Source organism: Hemicordylus capensis, chromosome 3, assembly GCF_027244095.1.
Source record: "Hemicordylus capensis ecotype Gifberg chromosome 3, rHemCap1.1.pri, whole genome shotgun sequence".
NCBI classification, from domain to species: domain Eukaryota; kingdom Metazoa; phylum Chordata; class Lepidosauria; order Squamata; family Cordylidae; genus Hemicordylus; species Hemicordylus capensis.
The window spans coordinates 119,976,366-119,989,888 of record NC_069659.1 but is presented as its reverse complement, the minus strand read 5'-3'; the positions used below and the strand labels follow the sequence as shown (position 1 = coordinate 119,989,888).

At 42.4% G+C, this 13,523-nt stretch overlaps 1 protein-coding gene and 1 long non-coding RNA gene across 7 annotated transcripts in view; one reads left to right on the top strand and one right to left on the bottom strand.

The window, feature by feature from the left end:
• Positions 1-13,523, bottom strand: part of MID1 (midline 1) — a 325,882-nt gene that overhangs the window by 57,464 nt on the left and 254,895 nt on the right. The gene's annotated exons all lie outside the window — the stretch shown is intronic.
• Positions 4,805-11,649, top strand: LOC128350265 (uncharacterized). The gene is made up of 3 exons (XR_008319219.1): positions 4,805-5,078; positions 5,994-6,090; positions 11,425-11,649. It is a non-coding gene; the product is annotated as an uncharacterized LOC128350265 (long non-coding RNA).

Here is a 13,523-nt window from a genome sequence, read left to right as displayed (position 1 = left end):
CTCTCACATGCAAACATTGTGTTGACATTTGTATGTCTAACAGGCTCCAAGGTGGACAAGTGCACCCAATAGGCACGTGTAATCCTGGCTCCATAGCCTGCATAGCTTCTGCACAGACATTCCACATCAGCACCATCCATGGGCATACAATTTTACAAGGAATGAGGTGACAGAAATCCTTGCCCAAAGGGGCTTATTGTCTAGAAAATAGAAACAAAGAACACAAGGGTGGTGGCAGTCAGTAATAATAGGCAGTCAATACATGATTATCAAAGTTACGTATCTTACGCTTAGTTACGGTAGGGTTTGGCGACTAGGGCCTGTGACAAATGCTCAACAAAAAAGTTGGGTTTTTGAGGGATTTGAAGGAAGTGGGAGATGTGACATTACACAGGTGTTATGAGGCACTTCCATGGCATTAAGTGCAGCAAGGGAGAAATGGTGAAGTTATTTGAGTGAGCAGGAGACAACCTAAGCTTTTAGGAGTGACAGAAATGAGGAGATAAAGGGCAGCTATTACAATTTGACTTATACAAATACCAAAGTGTACATAGCAGCTTGCAAAACTACCCACGTAAAACATACCAGTCAAAACAGGTCAGCTACTGGTGGCTCCCATTGGCCCTAAGTGCAACTCCCAAGCCAACCCCTGCTAACCTGGCAAAGATGCACCTTTTAACGCAGTGATTCTCTTTTACTTAGCAGAGGGAGAGTAACTGGCTCTATCCACCCCCAGCACAGTACCTCCAGTGACTGTTGCTGGTGTCCGTCTTATGTTTCTTTTTAGTTTGTGAGCCCTTTGCTTGCTCTGGTGGGCTCTTTTAAGGGAAAGAACTCCCTCAAGCCTCCATGCCATTTTGGAAAGCATACATGGAGCACTGGGAAGTGTACTCCTTCCCAGCACTTTCCCCATAAAGCTCTATGAGGAAAATTCTAAGGACTGTACTTCCCAGCACTCCTTCCAAGATGTGGTCCTCGCTAGAACGACAGTGAAGATCACTGGGCTAAAGAGCAAGATATCTTGGTAGTGTGTCCATGCTTCTGGGATAAAGTTTCTAATATCTATTATATTAATTCTCCTGGGTGTGCCTTGGAATGTACGTCCCGGCGCCCAGCTGATTGGCTGGGCGGCAGAGGCGCCTGATTGGTTGGGGTGCACCCAGGAGAATTGGTCGCTGCGGCAGCTGCGGGCCCGGCTGCGGAGGCCAGAGGCGGCAGTGGGCCGGCCCAGCCACGGAGGCAAGGCCCAGGAGGGGGGAAAGAAAGTGCGGGGGCAGAGGTGGCGGTGGGGAGGAGAGGTGGTGATGGGGAGGAGAGGCAGCTGGGCCCGGCACGGCTATGGTCAGGAACGGGGGGGGGGGGGAGAGAGGTAACTGCCAGCCCCAAAGAGTGCAGATGCTCTGTGAGGGGTCGGCTAGTTTAGAATTAAAGGTCCAAAGGACCTCACTGAATTACGTAGGGAGTGTCTGGGCACACCCATCTTCGCTCCACATAATCATGGGTAGGCATATGGCTATCCTGGATCACGGCGAGGGGGTGAGCATCCTCAGGCTGTCAGCCCTGAACACTTCCAGGGGCTGCCAGAGTCTTGTCCCTGACTTTCCTCCATAAATCGTCCACCCTAACCGCCCCGTAGACACCAGTAACAAGATGGGTATGCTTGCCCTTCTACCGCTCCCAGTTGGCACTCTGTTCACGTGCTGTTCAGGTTTGGAGTGAGACAGAGAAATAATGCACTTGATCCAAATGGTGTGTGAATGCAACAGCTACTAGAAGCAGCAGAGGGCAGTGGCCATACTTCCTGCATATGATGATACCAGGTTCAAAACCCGGGCTAAAAGGGGAGGGGAGGGCAAACCCTCACTCCCAGGACATCTGCATCTGACAGCTCGGAATTCCTCCCATGCACCGTGATCTTCATCCAGTGCATTGTGGGATTACGGAAGACTTCTTTCTCCGTATTGCAACTCTGCCAATCGCCTCCACACCAGTCATCTGGGCGTGTGATTGGCAGAGCTACAAGGAGCTGATAGGTTATCTGGGGGGGGAGGCGTTAGGAGTCTGCCTCGCCCTCCCCCACCAAACCCCTAGTTCACAGTTTGGTCATGTGAATGACCTTAGTATCTTGTGTACAGATATCTGTACACTCGTACATGTTTTTGTGTGAAAGGCTCTGTGTTCATTTTAAAGTGAACCACAGTACAAGTTCCTCAAGTGTACTGCTGTACCTGCGTTCAACACATGTGAGAAACTGTACCTGCATACAGATCTGTACCTGTGTACACTATACACTCATTGTACAAGTGTTGAACATAATGTGTGAACAGGGCGGAAGTTGTGAGATGGTTTGGACATTCTGCTTCCATGCATTATGCAGCAGTTGGAAAATGCACTAAGTCAGAGGGAGGAAGACTTTTTCACCTACACTCCTTCTCAAGTTATTTGGCAGGACACCCAGATGTATCAGCCAGTGTGAATACAGAATTAGGAGGAAGAGATGGTGATGTATAATTGTTTTAAAAAGAAAAAGCTATACAACAACAAATATTTATGAGGCAATGGTGGGAAAGTCTATAATTGTGTGTGTATCTTTAAAACAAACAGCATTTTGTTTTTTAAAGTCTCATAACATTTGGTTGAGAGTCACGCTGTAGTTATTGAACAATTTTTGTTAATTTTGACTTTATTTTGGAACAGCACCATTAAAAAGAAAACATCATGCCAAGAACATCATCATGTCAAACATCATGCCCAAGAATCCAGATCTTGTTCCCCTTATCTTACTACATGACAGATACAATTTGAAAACAACATATTGTCCTATTACTAATTTGAGGATACAGTCTGCATAAAGCCAGTACATAACCAACAATAATGCCAAATGCTTCCCACATCTGTGTCTTTAAAATTCATTTGTATTCCAGTTTAAGGCTGGTAGGCCATAACAGTATTCAGAATGTCTACAACAGGAAATAAAGTGGCAGCTTATAAGATTGCTTAATCAAGTGCAGCAGATGTGTATTGTGCTCAAAGAGTTCAATCAAAATGCTTAAAACTGGACACTTCTGTACCCATCTGGTTTAGTTATGCAAGACTTAAATCAGATTTGTGACTTTAAAAAACTTGTCACAGGGTACTATTCTGTTTTGTTTTTTTTAATGTATGACTGAAATAAATAGATTTCAGTATTGTATTTAAGGCATGGCCTGGTCATAGGAGTCATACAATCTCATTTCTAAAGCATTGGGAAGGAAATGAAAAGCAGGAAGATTCTCACAGAAGTAGTAAAAAAACCCCAAACAACCCACAGGCAGCACCAAAAGGAAAAAAAAGCCCTCCCCTCAAAAGTGGCAAAGTCTGACTGATACTCAGAAACAGAATGTTATTGTAGTGTTTAATATGGCCAATGCATTTTGGGTTGCCTTCTTCATGGCAAGCAAATCTTATAGTCTCCTTTACTGATCAGGATCAGAGAGAGGTCTCAGTGCTTTAATCTGTATGGGACTTATGTTATCTCTATATAGCCTGCATACACCCAGAGGAACTCTTCTAAAGTTATTTATGCCTGTTTTAGAATTCTATGCCAGGAGTTTTCAACCTGTGATTTTCCAGATGTTGATGAGCTCCCATCATGCCCAGCCACATTAAATTGAAGCTGGAGATGATGGGAGTTGTAGTTCAGCAACAGTTGGACCACCATAGTCTGGGAAACACTGCTCTGTATCATACATTCTACTTGGAAACGGGCCTTCTCCATTGCAGCCCTTGGACTTTGGAATGTGTTCCCATTTGGAACTCTTGCTCTCAAGAGTTCCCATCTTGCAACTTTTAAAAAGGCACTGAAGCAGGGGCATAACTACTATTAGGCAAGGGGAGGCGGCTGCCTGGTGGCCCCATGCCTCGAGGGGCCCCCAGAGGCAAGTCACATGTGAAGAGTGAGTGTGTGTGTGTGTGTGTGTGTGTGTGTGTGTGTGTATGTATCAGCAAGGGGCCCGTTTTAAAATTTTGTCTCTGGGCCCACTCCAGCCTAGTTACGCCCCTGCACTGAAGACACATTTATTCACCCAGGCTTTTAATTAGATTTATATTTTAAATAATTTTAATACTGGGTTTTAAATGTTTATAATCTTTTAAACGATTTTTTATTGTTAATTGATTTAATGTTTTAAATGATTTTAATTGTAAACAATCCAGAGATGCAAGTTTTGGGTGGTATAGAAATATTCTAAATAAATAAATAAATAAATAAATAAATAAATAAAATACATTCACTGACTGATCTTGGACTGGTTAGAGCATTGTGCTTCAGTCTTCCTCAGCTATGAAATAGGACCCATATCCTCTAAATCAGGGATTCTCAACGTGTGGGTCCCCAGATGTAATTGGACTTCAACTCCCATAATTCCCAACCAAAGGCCACTGGGGTTGGGGATTATGGGAGTTGAAGTCCGATAACATCTGGGGACCCACACATTGAGAAACCCTGCTCTAAATGGAGTCTTATGTAATGTATTTTGTTGTACTGTCTGATCTATGATCGTAATAAAGTTTCTCTCTCTCTTGCGAAATGGAATGCAAAACAGTAATATATATTTATTATTTCTTTTTGTTTACTTAATTTATATACCTCCTGACTCCAAAGGCTCTAGGCGGTATATGATTTGATTTGCTGTATAGTGTGAAAGTGCCTGAAAGCATTTGGTGTCTGCAGCCATTTACTTTCATATACTTTTGATCCCTGCTTTCTGACATCTCTCTCTCTTTCTTTCTCTCTATCTATCTATCTGGCTATGGCTTAGGTGGCACATGGCAAGCTCCGCCCTCACAGCAGCCACAACCAATCCTGCCGAGGAGAGCAGAAGAGCATGAGACCACCTTCCGTCTGTCTCTGAGGGAAAGGGATTACTACCCTGATTCCCGCCCCCCCCCACACACACAACTGCAGGAGAAAGGGAAGGGGGGAAAGACAGACCCTTGGTGGGAGGGTAAGGAAGGTGAGGCAGCAAAAGTGCGCCAGGTGGGGAACAGAGAGTGAGTAAAGAGTGAGCACACGCGAGAAAGCCGAGCCTGTGGAGGAGGTGAGAAAAACAGAAAACTAGCATGTCAAGGAGAAAGCTAGCATGCTGTCTTTATTTCCTAGGGATGGGTTGGAATGGGTGGTGGTGGAGCAAAGCAGGCTACCTGGATGGGTGGGGGGAGACAGAGAAAAAAGGTTCAGGGGGTTGTGGGGGCATGGCAATGAAGCATGGGGGTGGAGGAGGAGGAGGAGGAGGAGAAGGAACGGGACTCAGGTGAGGGTGGGGAGATCTCTGGGGTGAGTGGCTGTGGCGGGGGGGACCAATCAAGTACTAGTGCACAGATGCTCTGCATGGGCTAAGCTAGTGGGCATAGATTGTGTTTACCAGACCATCCTCCTAGCCTTATTACTTATGCACAGAACTGCCCTGTTTTCATCTGTAAAATATGTACAGGTATAATTTTTTACCCACAGCAAGTAAATGGGAAGAGCTCATCTGAACTGGCATTATGTATCTCCTAAAAGGGGATACATCATATTGTTTGAGAGATCCAGTGTGTTTTAGTTTTAGCATATGAATTTAGAGTTTGACCTGGCTCAAATCAGCCATGAATCCATTGGATGCCCAGAGAAAAATAATTAGCTATGTTTACTCATTCCTCCTCAACGTCCTTGCGGGCCACACTGCTTGGCGGCCATGCATTTGGCATAAGTGTGGGAGAAGCTGTACATGCATAGGGCCAAAAGCACAACTGCTGGGAAAGCATGGACGGTTGATGTGTCCACTTCAGAGTTGTGGTGAACAGGCATGGTCCCACTTCCCATACAAGGAGAACAGGACTACTCTCTCAGTCTGATCCTATGAATACTTACTGGAAACAAGTCCACTGGAAATAAATGTGCATAGGAGTTCAGCTTTCCCTTTTTGTCGTAATTCCTCATAAATAAAAATGCAATTTTCCAAACACCCCTAAAGGAAGACAGGAGATAGACTGAAAAACACTGAAGACACACACAGACTTCTTCTCTTGAACTTGAACCCCCTCAAGCCAATCATCTTTCAAGTATGTAAGGTAAGACCATAAGAGGTCAAGGATTTGTCATGCATCTCTATGGCTAGTTTACAAAGCTCTTTTCAGCACTAGTCAATGCCTTAGGATTCTCACCAATTCTTCATCTGTTACCCTGCCTCTGTCCTCCTAAACATTATGGGCCCTCTTCCATACTAATGGTGGGAGAGGACTAAAGAGGCTGTATCAATGGCAGTGTTTTCAAAATGAATCCTATAAGGGCCGTAGAGAACTATGCACACTTAAAACTGCTATGTAAATTGTTTGTGATAAAATATACAAAAATTTAAAAATAGCTTTACAAAATATAATTAGGGCAAAATCATTAGGCTACACTTCTATGAATCGTATGTTCACTATACATTTGTTCTGTAATGGCTAAATGATTCTTAGAAAGCACCAATTGTGTTGGCAGCTGCCACACAATGTACAATATTCCACAACCTATTGTCAGTATTTTTAAACGGAGGAAACAATGACAAACCCAGGTTCTTACAAAAGAATAGCTACTCTTGTTAATGCTTTGAGAAAGCACTAGTTTGTTTTCCTTTCCTTCTTTTTGAACTTTAGTACTGAAAATCAAGGAGGAAAGCTACATTTGTCCAATTTTTGTGGATACCAGTTGTCTTCTAGTAGCAGTTTCACTTTTTATAGTGAAATGCCATATCAAAACAAAGTATTATTGGACTATTCAGAACACATTGTTTAAGGGCACTTGTGCATTATTCCAGTAAACTTTCCAACAACCCTGTATGGTAAGAGGGACACAGGTTCAGATGACCTGTGGAAACTAAGGAGGAGGAGAAAATTGGAGGTTTCTGGTGAGCCCACACTCTGAGCACTCACCAGTACTTCCACTCTTTCCCATGCTGTACAAACCCAGAACTGCCAGGAGAAGAATGTCAAGCCCTCTGCCATCCAACATTCATCAGACATCTGTAACCAACATTAGACGTTGGGCAGGGAATGTCCACCCAACCCAATATTTCCAGATTCACACAACATGGAAAGGAGAGAAAGTACCAACAAGGACTGGGAACGCAAACTTGCCAGGAACTTCCAGTTCCTTCCTATTTACTTTCCACATCTGAACCTGCTCAGTGAGGCTAAGAGAGATAAAACTTCTTGCATCCTTGGAAATCTCACTTTACTACTACTTCACTGTGGGCAAAATTCCTGACAAACAATAACCTGAGTGCAAAAAGCCCAAGAACATGGTTGTGACAAATTAAGTTTACAAGATCCTTACATTTGAAATTCAATTTTATTTAGAAAATACGTTACACATTCTAGCTAGCAATTGTGTTGTAACTTAAACTGAAGGTCCCAACTGATTTTATTATAAACAGAACTCAAGTCACTTAAAAAACCGTTAAATAGATGAAGAAAATATCATAGACAGAATATATGAAAACTATTACATCTTTAATTAACAAGTGTGCTCCCCCACCAGCTGCAAAATTTAGCTCACCTTTATAGTTACAATTTAAAGGAAATGCACAAAGTTTACAAGTGGCAGGAATACAGTTGGACCTCGATGGGTCTTAACATTTTATTGATTGATTGACTGATTGTTAAATTTATATACCGCCTTTCATTAAAGCAATCCCAAGGTGGTTAACATTGAACTCAGTGATCAGGCTACGGGATCGATTGCACACAATACAATTGCACACATTCTGTACTGGCAACCTTCCCTCCCCACCCACTTTCCCATTTTCCTCCACCCAACTCTGACATTACATATAACTGTTGCAAATCCAAGTTAAAACGAAACAAACCACTCCAAGAACAATTTATCAGTCTTGATTAGGAATTGGTTCCTTAGGAATTCCGAGTTAAATTTTTCTCTTGTAATTTCTGTCTGACTTTATTAGAGCCAGTCTCCATATTATGCAGAATAAAGTGGTATAAGTTTGGATTATAGCTCTTCAGATTGTATGTAGGGAAAGTGAAGTAAAAACACTGTATATAGAAAACTGGCATATCAGGGAGGGGTCTATAGCAAACCCTAGACTCTAATGTGCTAGTTTACTAGAACAAGCAAGGAAGCTTGGGTTTTTATAGAAAGAGGAGAAAAAGTATGATCTCCATCCTATAGCCCAAAATTTACCATCAAATCTGTAAATGTATAAATTAGCTCTGTTAGCGAAAAGATCATTATTTACAAAAAGTGTGTAGGATTATATCTTACAGTATTAACATAAATTTAGTAGTCTGCAAAACTATATACCTGTTGCAAACATGTTACTCAAGAACCACTAATTTCAGATTAAACTTCAATGATACCAATTTATATATTTTCCAGGCTACTGAAGATTACATACATTATATTTAACAACTAAAATAAAATTTCAGTTTAAGTTCTTCATAAGAACATATAGGGGCGAGTCACACAATTGCCCTGGCCAGGTAGGGAGGGTGCAGGGGGAAAGCTGCTTTCACCTTACCTTCCCCACAGATGACCAAGCAGATCCTCTTCGAGGCACCTCCTGCATGGCCAAATGGGCAGCCCTGCTCCATGCAGCTCTGTGAGGAGAGCTGTGAGGAGCTGTTAAGGAGAGGAGAGCTGGTCTTGTGGTAGCAAGCATGACTTGTTCCCTTAGCTAAGCAAGGTCCACCCTGGTTGAATTTGAATAGGAGACTACATGTGTGAGCACTGTAAGATATCCCCCTCAGGGGATGGAGCCGCTCTGGGAAGAGCAGAAGGTTCCAAGTTCCTTCCCTGGCATCTCCAAGATAGGACTGAGAGAGATTCCTGCCTGAAACATTGGAGAAGCCTCTGCCAGTCTGTGTAGACAGTACTGAGTTAGATAGACCAAAGGTCTAACTCAGTATATGGCAGCTGCCTATCTTCTTATGTGAAGTATGGAGCAGGGCAGAGGGATCTGGGGCAGAAACTACTTGTTCTGGCCTTCACGCATCCCTCAATGCAACCCATAACACATGATGCACTGGGGATTCCCCCTCAAATAGGCACTCTATGCATCCATCTCTGTGACTCCTCAGGCTGCCACATGACACCCAGTAGCCAGGTTAAGGATACACGAGCATCCCTGACCTCGGCTAAAAGCTGGGTTCATTAAGAGGGTTTGGTGGGTGGGGAACGGAGGGATCTGTGAGGATCCCACCACTTCTCACAACCAGCCTAACCCTGCCTGGGGCAACCCAGGCAGGGTTAGGTTAGTCATGACAACAGCCTCATAAACTTGCCATATATCTAGCTGAGCCACTGGTTCACCTAGCTCAGTATTTTCTACAATGACTGGCAATAGTTCTCTGGGATACAGTCAGAGGTGTTACAGGTAGTACAAATTAACTCAAAAAACTACTGAATAATATTAATCCAAACTATGCTGAGAGGAGCAATTCTCAGTTTTCTGAAGGACCCCCCACCCTCAAAAAGATATTTTCAGGAGGCACACACATCTGCAGCGGGAGGAGGTGGTGGGAATAGCTAAAAATTGCTCTGGACTTAGAAGTGTTCCCATGCACAATTCTTAGCTTGGATACAGGCCAGTTTTTATTAACCCTACCTGGAGATCTAGGAAGTGAACCTGGAAACTTCTGCATGCAGGATGTTTCCTACCACTGCATCTCCCCAAAACCACCTCGAATACCAAACACTGTCCTGTCAAACTATATTAAATTCAGAGCGTGTTTGATATATTCCAGTGGCCATTTCTCACAATGATCTTGTTTGGAACAGTCCCCCTGCTGACTCCAGATTATATTTTTCTGTGGTGACATCCAGACTAACCCTGTGCTGGTGCCACAGGGGAAAGGCAATTTTCACTTTTCTTTTCTCTGAAGCCCACTATCTCCCAGAAATATGTCTCTGAGAGCAGAGAGTTTCAAAGGAAAGAGGAGAACAAGAAAAACTGCCCCTCCCACACAGCACCAGTGCAGTGTTAATCTGGATGTCAGCCTGTACATTTAGCTATAGTGAAGCACTACAGGCTTGAAAGATGGCTTGCACAAAATGCTTTCTGAAGACCTACAGTTATGAAAGTCTCACATCAACACTTTGCCAGTGCAAAACCTAAGGTAACAGCAGACCAGACTGGAGATGGGAAGGCCAAGGGCAAGTCTTGTCGCCAAGGGCAAGTCCTGTCACTTTTCAGCAAAGGTTTGCAGCTCAAATCTGCTGTAATAGTACCTTCTCAGAGATGCAGATGGGCTGTAAATATGCTATTCTTATTTCCCCACACTTCAAGCCAAACCACCAGAGTGAATGCAAACAGCTGCATTGAACTTATATACAGTTTAATTAGAAGCACATGCAAATTAGTTTTTAAGTGGAAAAATATTCAGATCTCTCTAGGATGGGATAAGGCATTTTCAGAAAGAGATGGGGTGGCTTAATGAAGGATTCGGCAGGCAATCTATGAAACACTACATTTTTAGATACATCTAAAGATCTTTAGGAGGACGTTGGAACTGGAAAATGTACAGAAGAGGGCAACTAAGATAATCAAGGGCCTAGAACATTTTCCTTATGAGGCAAGACTACAGCACTTGGGGCTTTTTAGTGTAGAAAAAAGATGACTGAGGAGAAACATGATAGAGGTCTATAAAATCATGCATGGTGTGGAGAAAGTAGATAGAGAGAAATTCTTCTCCCTCTCACATAACACTAGAACCAGGGGTCAATCCATGAAATTGATTGTCATGAAATTTAGGAACAACAAGTACTTCTACACACACTGCATAATCAACTAGTGGAATTCTCTGCCACAAGATATGGTGACAGCCAACAACCTGGATGGCTTTAAGAGGGGTTTGGATAACTTCATGGAGGAGAGGTCTATCATTGGTTACTAGTTGGAGGGCTATAGGCTACCTCCAGCCTCAGAGGCAGGATGCCTCTGAATACCAGTTGCAAGGGAGTGACAGCAGGAGAGGGCATGCCCTCAACTCCTGCCTGTGGCTTCCAGCGGCATCTGGTGGACCACTGTGTGAAACAAGATGCTAGACTAGATGGACCTTGGGCCTGATCCAGCACGGCTGTTCTTTTCTTAAGTAGAAGACCGTGGGGGGATTGGACAACACAGAGCTGCACAGTAGCCATTTAATTCACCATGGGAGATTTTTATCTGTAGCAACCCATAACATGTTAAAGCAGATCTTACCATATCTTCAGTATTTGAAGCATAGCAAGGATGTGATAAAATTAGCTTCTTTGCATTGCTATTTTAGAGATGGCCAGTTATCTAGATGGATATAGTTTCTGTATTGTGGGATTATATACATTTTCATGCACTGTTCCCTCTATGGCGAGAGCATGTGCACGCGCTCACAAGTTTTCTGATGTTAATTTTCCGATCTTAATTTTAGATCCCGCTCAGGTTGAATTAGGAAGGCCTCACTCCGAATGCATATGTGCACACCGTGCCTTGATACTGCTGCCCAAAACTCATTCTGCACAGAGATTAAAAAAAAATTAGAGGGACCACTGTTTTCATGATGCTCTATTGTATTGTGATCATCCATTCTAAGGATACGATGCAATGTAGAAATAAAGACTTGAAACAAAGAACAGGTGAAGGAGCCAGCATCTAACACTAACAAGGTATGTGACCTCATCTTCAATGAGAAACCGATTCAGTTTCTAAAAATCCCATTATAAACCAAGTGCCAATCAGGTTACACCGAGTCTCTTGAGCAGCAATAGGGTTGTAGCTGTCTCTTCCAAGGATTATAAGGAGCTGAGCTAGGCAAGGAAAAGCCTTAACTGCAAAGCTTGAATACATTGCATTTAATTTATTTTACATAATTAAGTGTTAAATTAGTTGTACTCTTCAGAGAATAATAATTATGCCACTACAAAGTTAAAAACTGGTATGTGATCTGGTATTTATGTGCCTTTCAAACTTTTGTGTGTGCACTCATATTACTAATTATCTCAATGCTCAACTTCTGTAATGAATAAGGAAGCTTCATGTAAAATATAAAGGTCATTCAATGTAGCAGCTTGGCAGAAATTAAGCCAAGGGGTCCCCTGATCCCTCTGCAAGTGAAGTGACCTCTTTATGCCTCAGTCAATCTAACAGGATAATTATGGATTGTATGTCTTCCCAGTTTTTCACACAAATGCTATGAACAGTGTTTGTATAAGGGAGGGACAACTAGATGGATTTTCTTTGAGATCATGTATACATTCCATTTTATCCTTTGATTTTATCTGCAGCATTATGCATATAATTGTGCCATCTTGCTCCCATGTGGCTGTCCAAAAATACACTGCTTGAGGTGACCACCTCACCTCGCCTCATGGAAGGGCCACCCGTGGGGTAATTCCAGCTGACTCTGGGCATAATAGGGGACAGATGGTCATTACCATAAGGTAAAACTATTCAATACACACTGAAAGAGATAGTGTGCCACAAAGCATCTTCAGATCAAAGGAAAGTAAGCAGGACTTATTTTCTGTAATTCAACCATCTTTATAAGCATAATTCCTCTAAGGAACTTATCGTGTTCTCTTCTGTCTTAAGCATTTACAAACAAGATGTAAACAAATGGGCCATAAAATGTATTACTATATTTTCTTGAGATAAATCTAGCATCAGCTGTTACGAGTCTGAACCCTCTATGGCTTTGCACAGGGCCCTATCAAACTGATGGAAGCTAATTAAATTCCACTTTAAGGTATACTTGCATGCAAGCAAAATAAGTTCTATTTCAATCAAAAGGGTTAAACCAATGTAAGCAAGCAAGCTAGCGTGTTTTGATTTTATATTATCAATGGAATGCATATACTTAATGGATTAGAAAAATAAGAGGTAGTTTACAGATAACCTGAATTTTTAAAACTATTTTAAGAGACAAGGGGAAAACAAAGAAGAAGAAAAAAAAGGTAGATTTCAAAAGGCTGAATTTAGGTTTCCAATAAGTTAAATCTGCTTCTTGGGGTCAATTTTCAAACTGCTGTTATCTTGGCCATTTCTCAATAGATCTGCAGGATATTTTGGGAGCTGGGGTGTTTTTCATTTAGTCAGTCTCTTAAGCAGTTTGGATTTTATGACTGACAGAACTTTCAGGCCTAATTTCAGGCCTGAAGTCCAGTTTTTATACCAACTATATAGGCATTATTGTGTCTGTATAACAACACAGCCCCTCCTACTGCAAAGCTCCACATGTATATGATAGCTGCGGAAAACTAGGCTTTAATGGAAAAATTATGACAATTGCCACATGTTATTACTGATTGAGCTCATTATAAAATGGGCTGGGTAGTATTCCATATTGAGCTAATGTCACAGTGTGTGAAAGTGAGTTCTAAAATTATCTGCACATGGAGGATGCTATTAGTCTTATATCCCACTCTTATCCATATTGATTCAGAAATGAGGCCCACTGAGTTCAATGAACTTTTTTTTTTAATAGATGGATAGATTTGTAGCCTCAGCGCCCTAAGATACGGCTCTGTAATA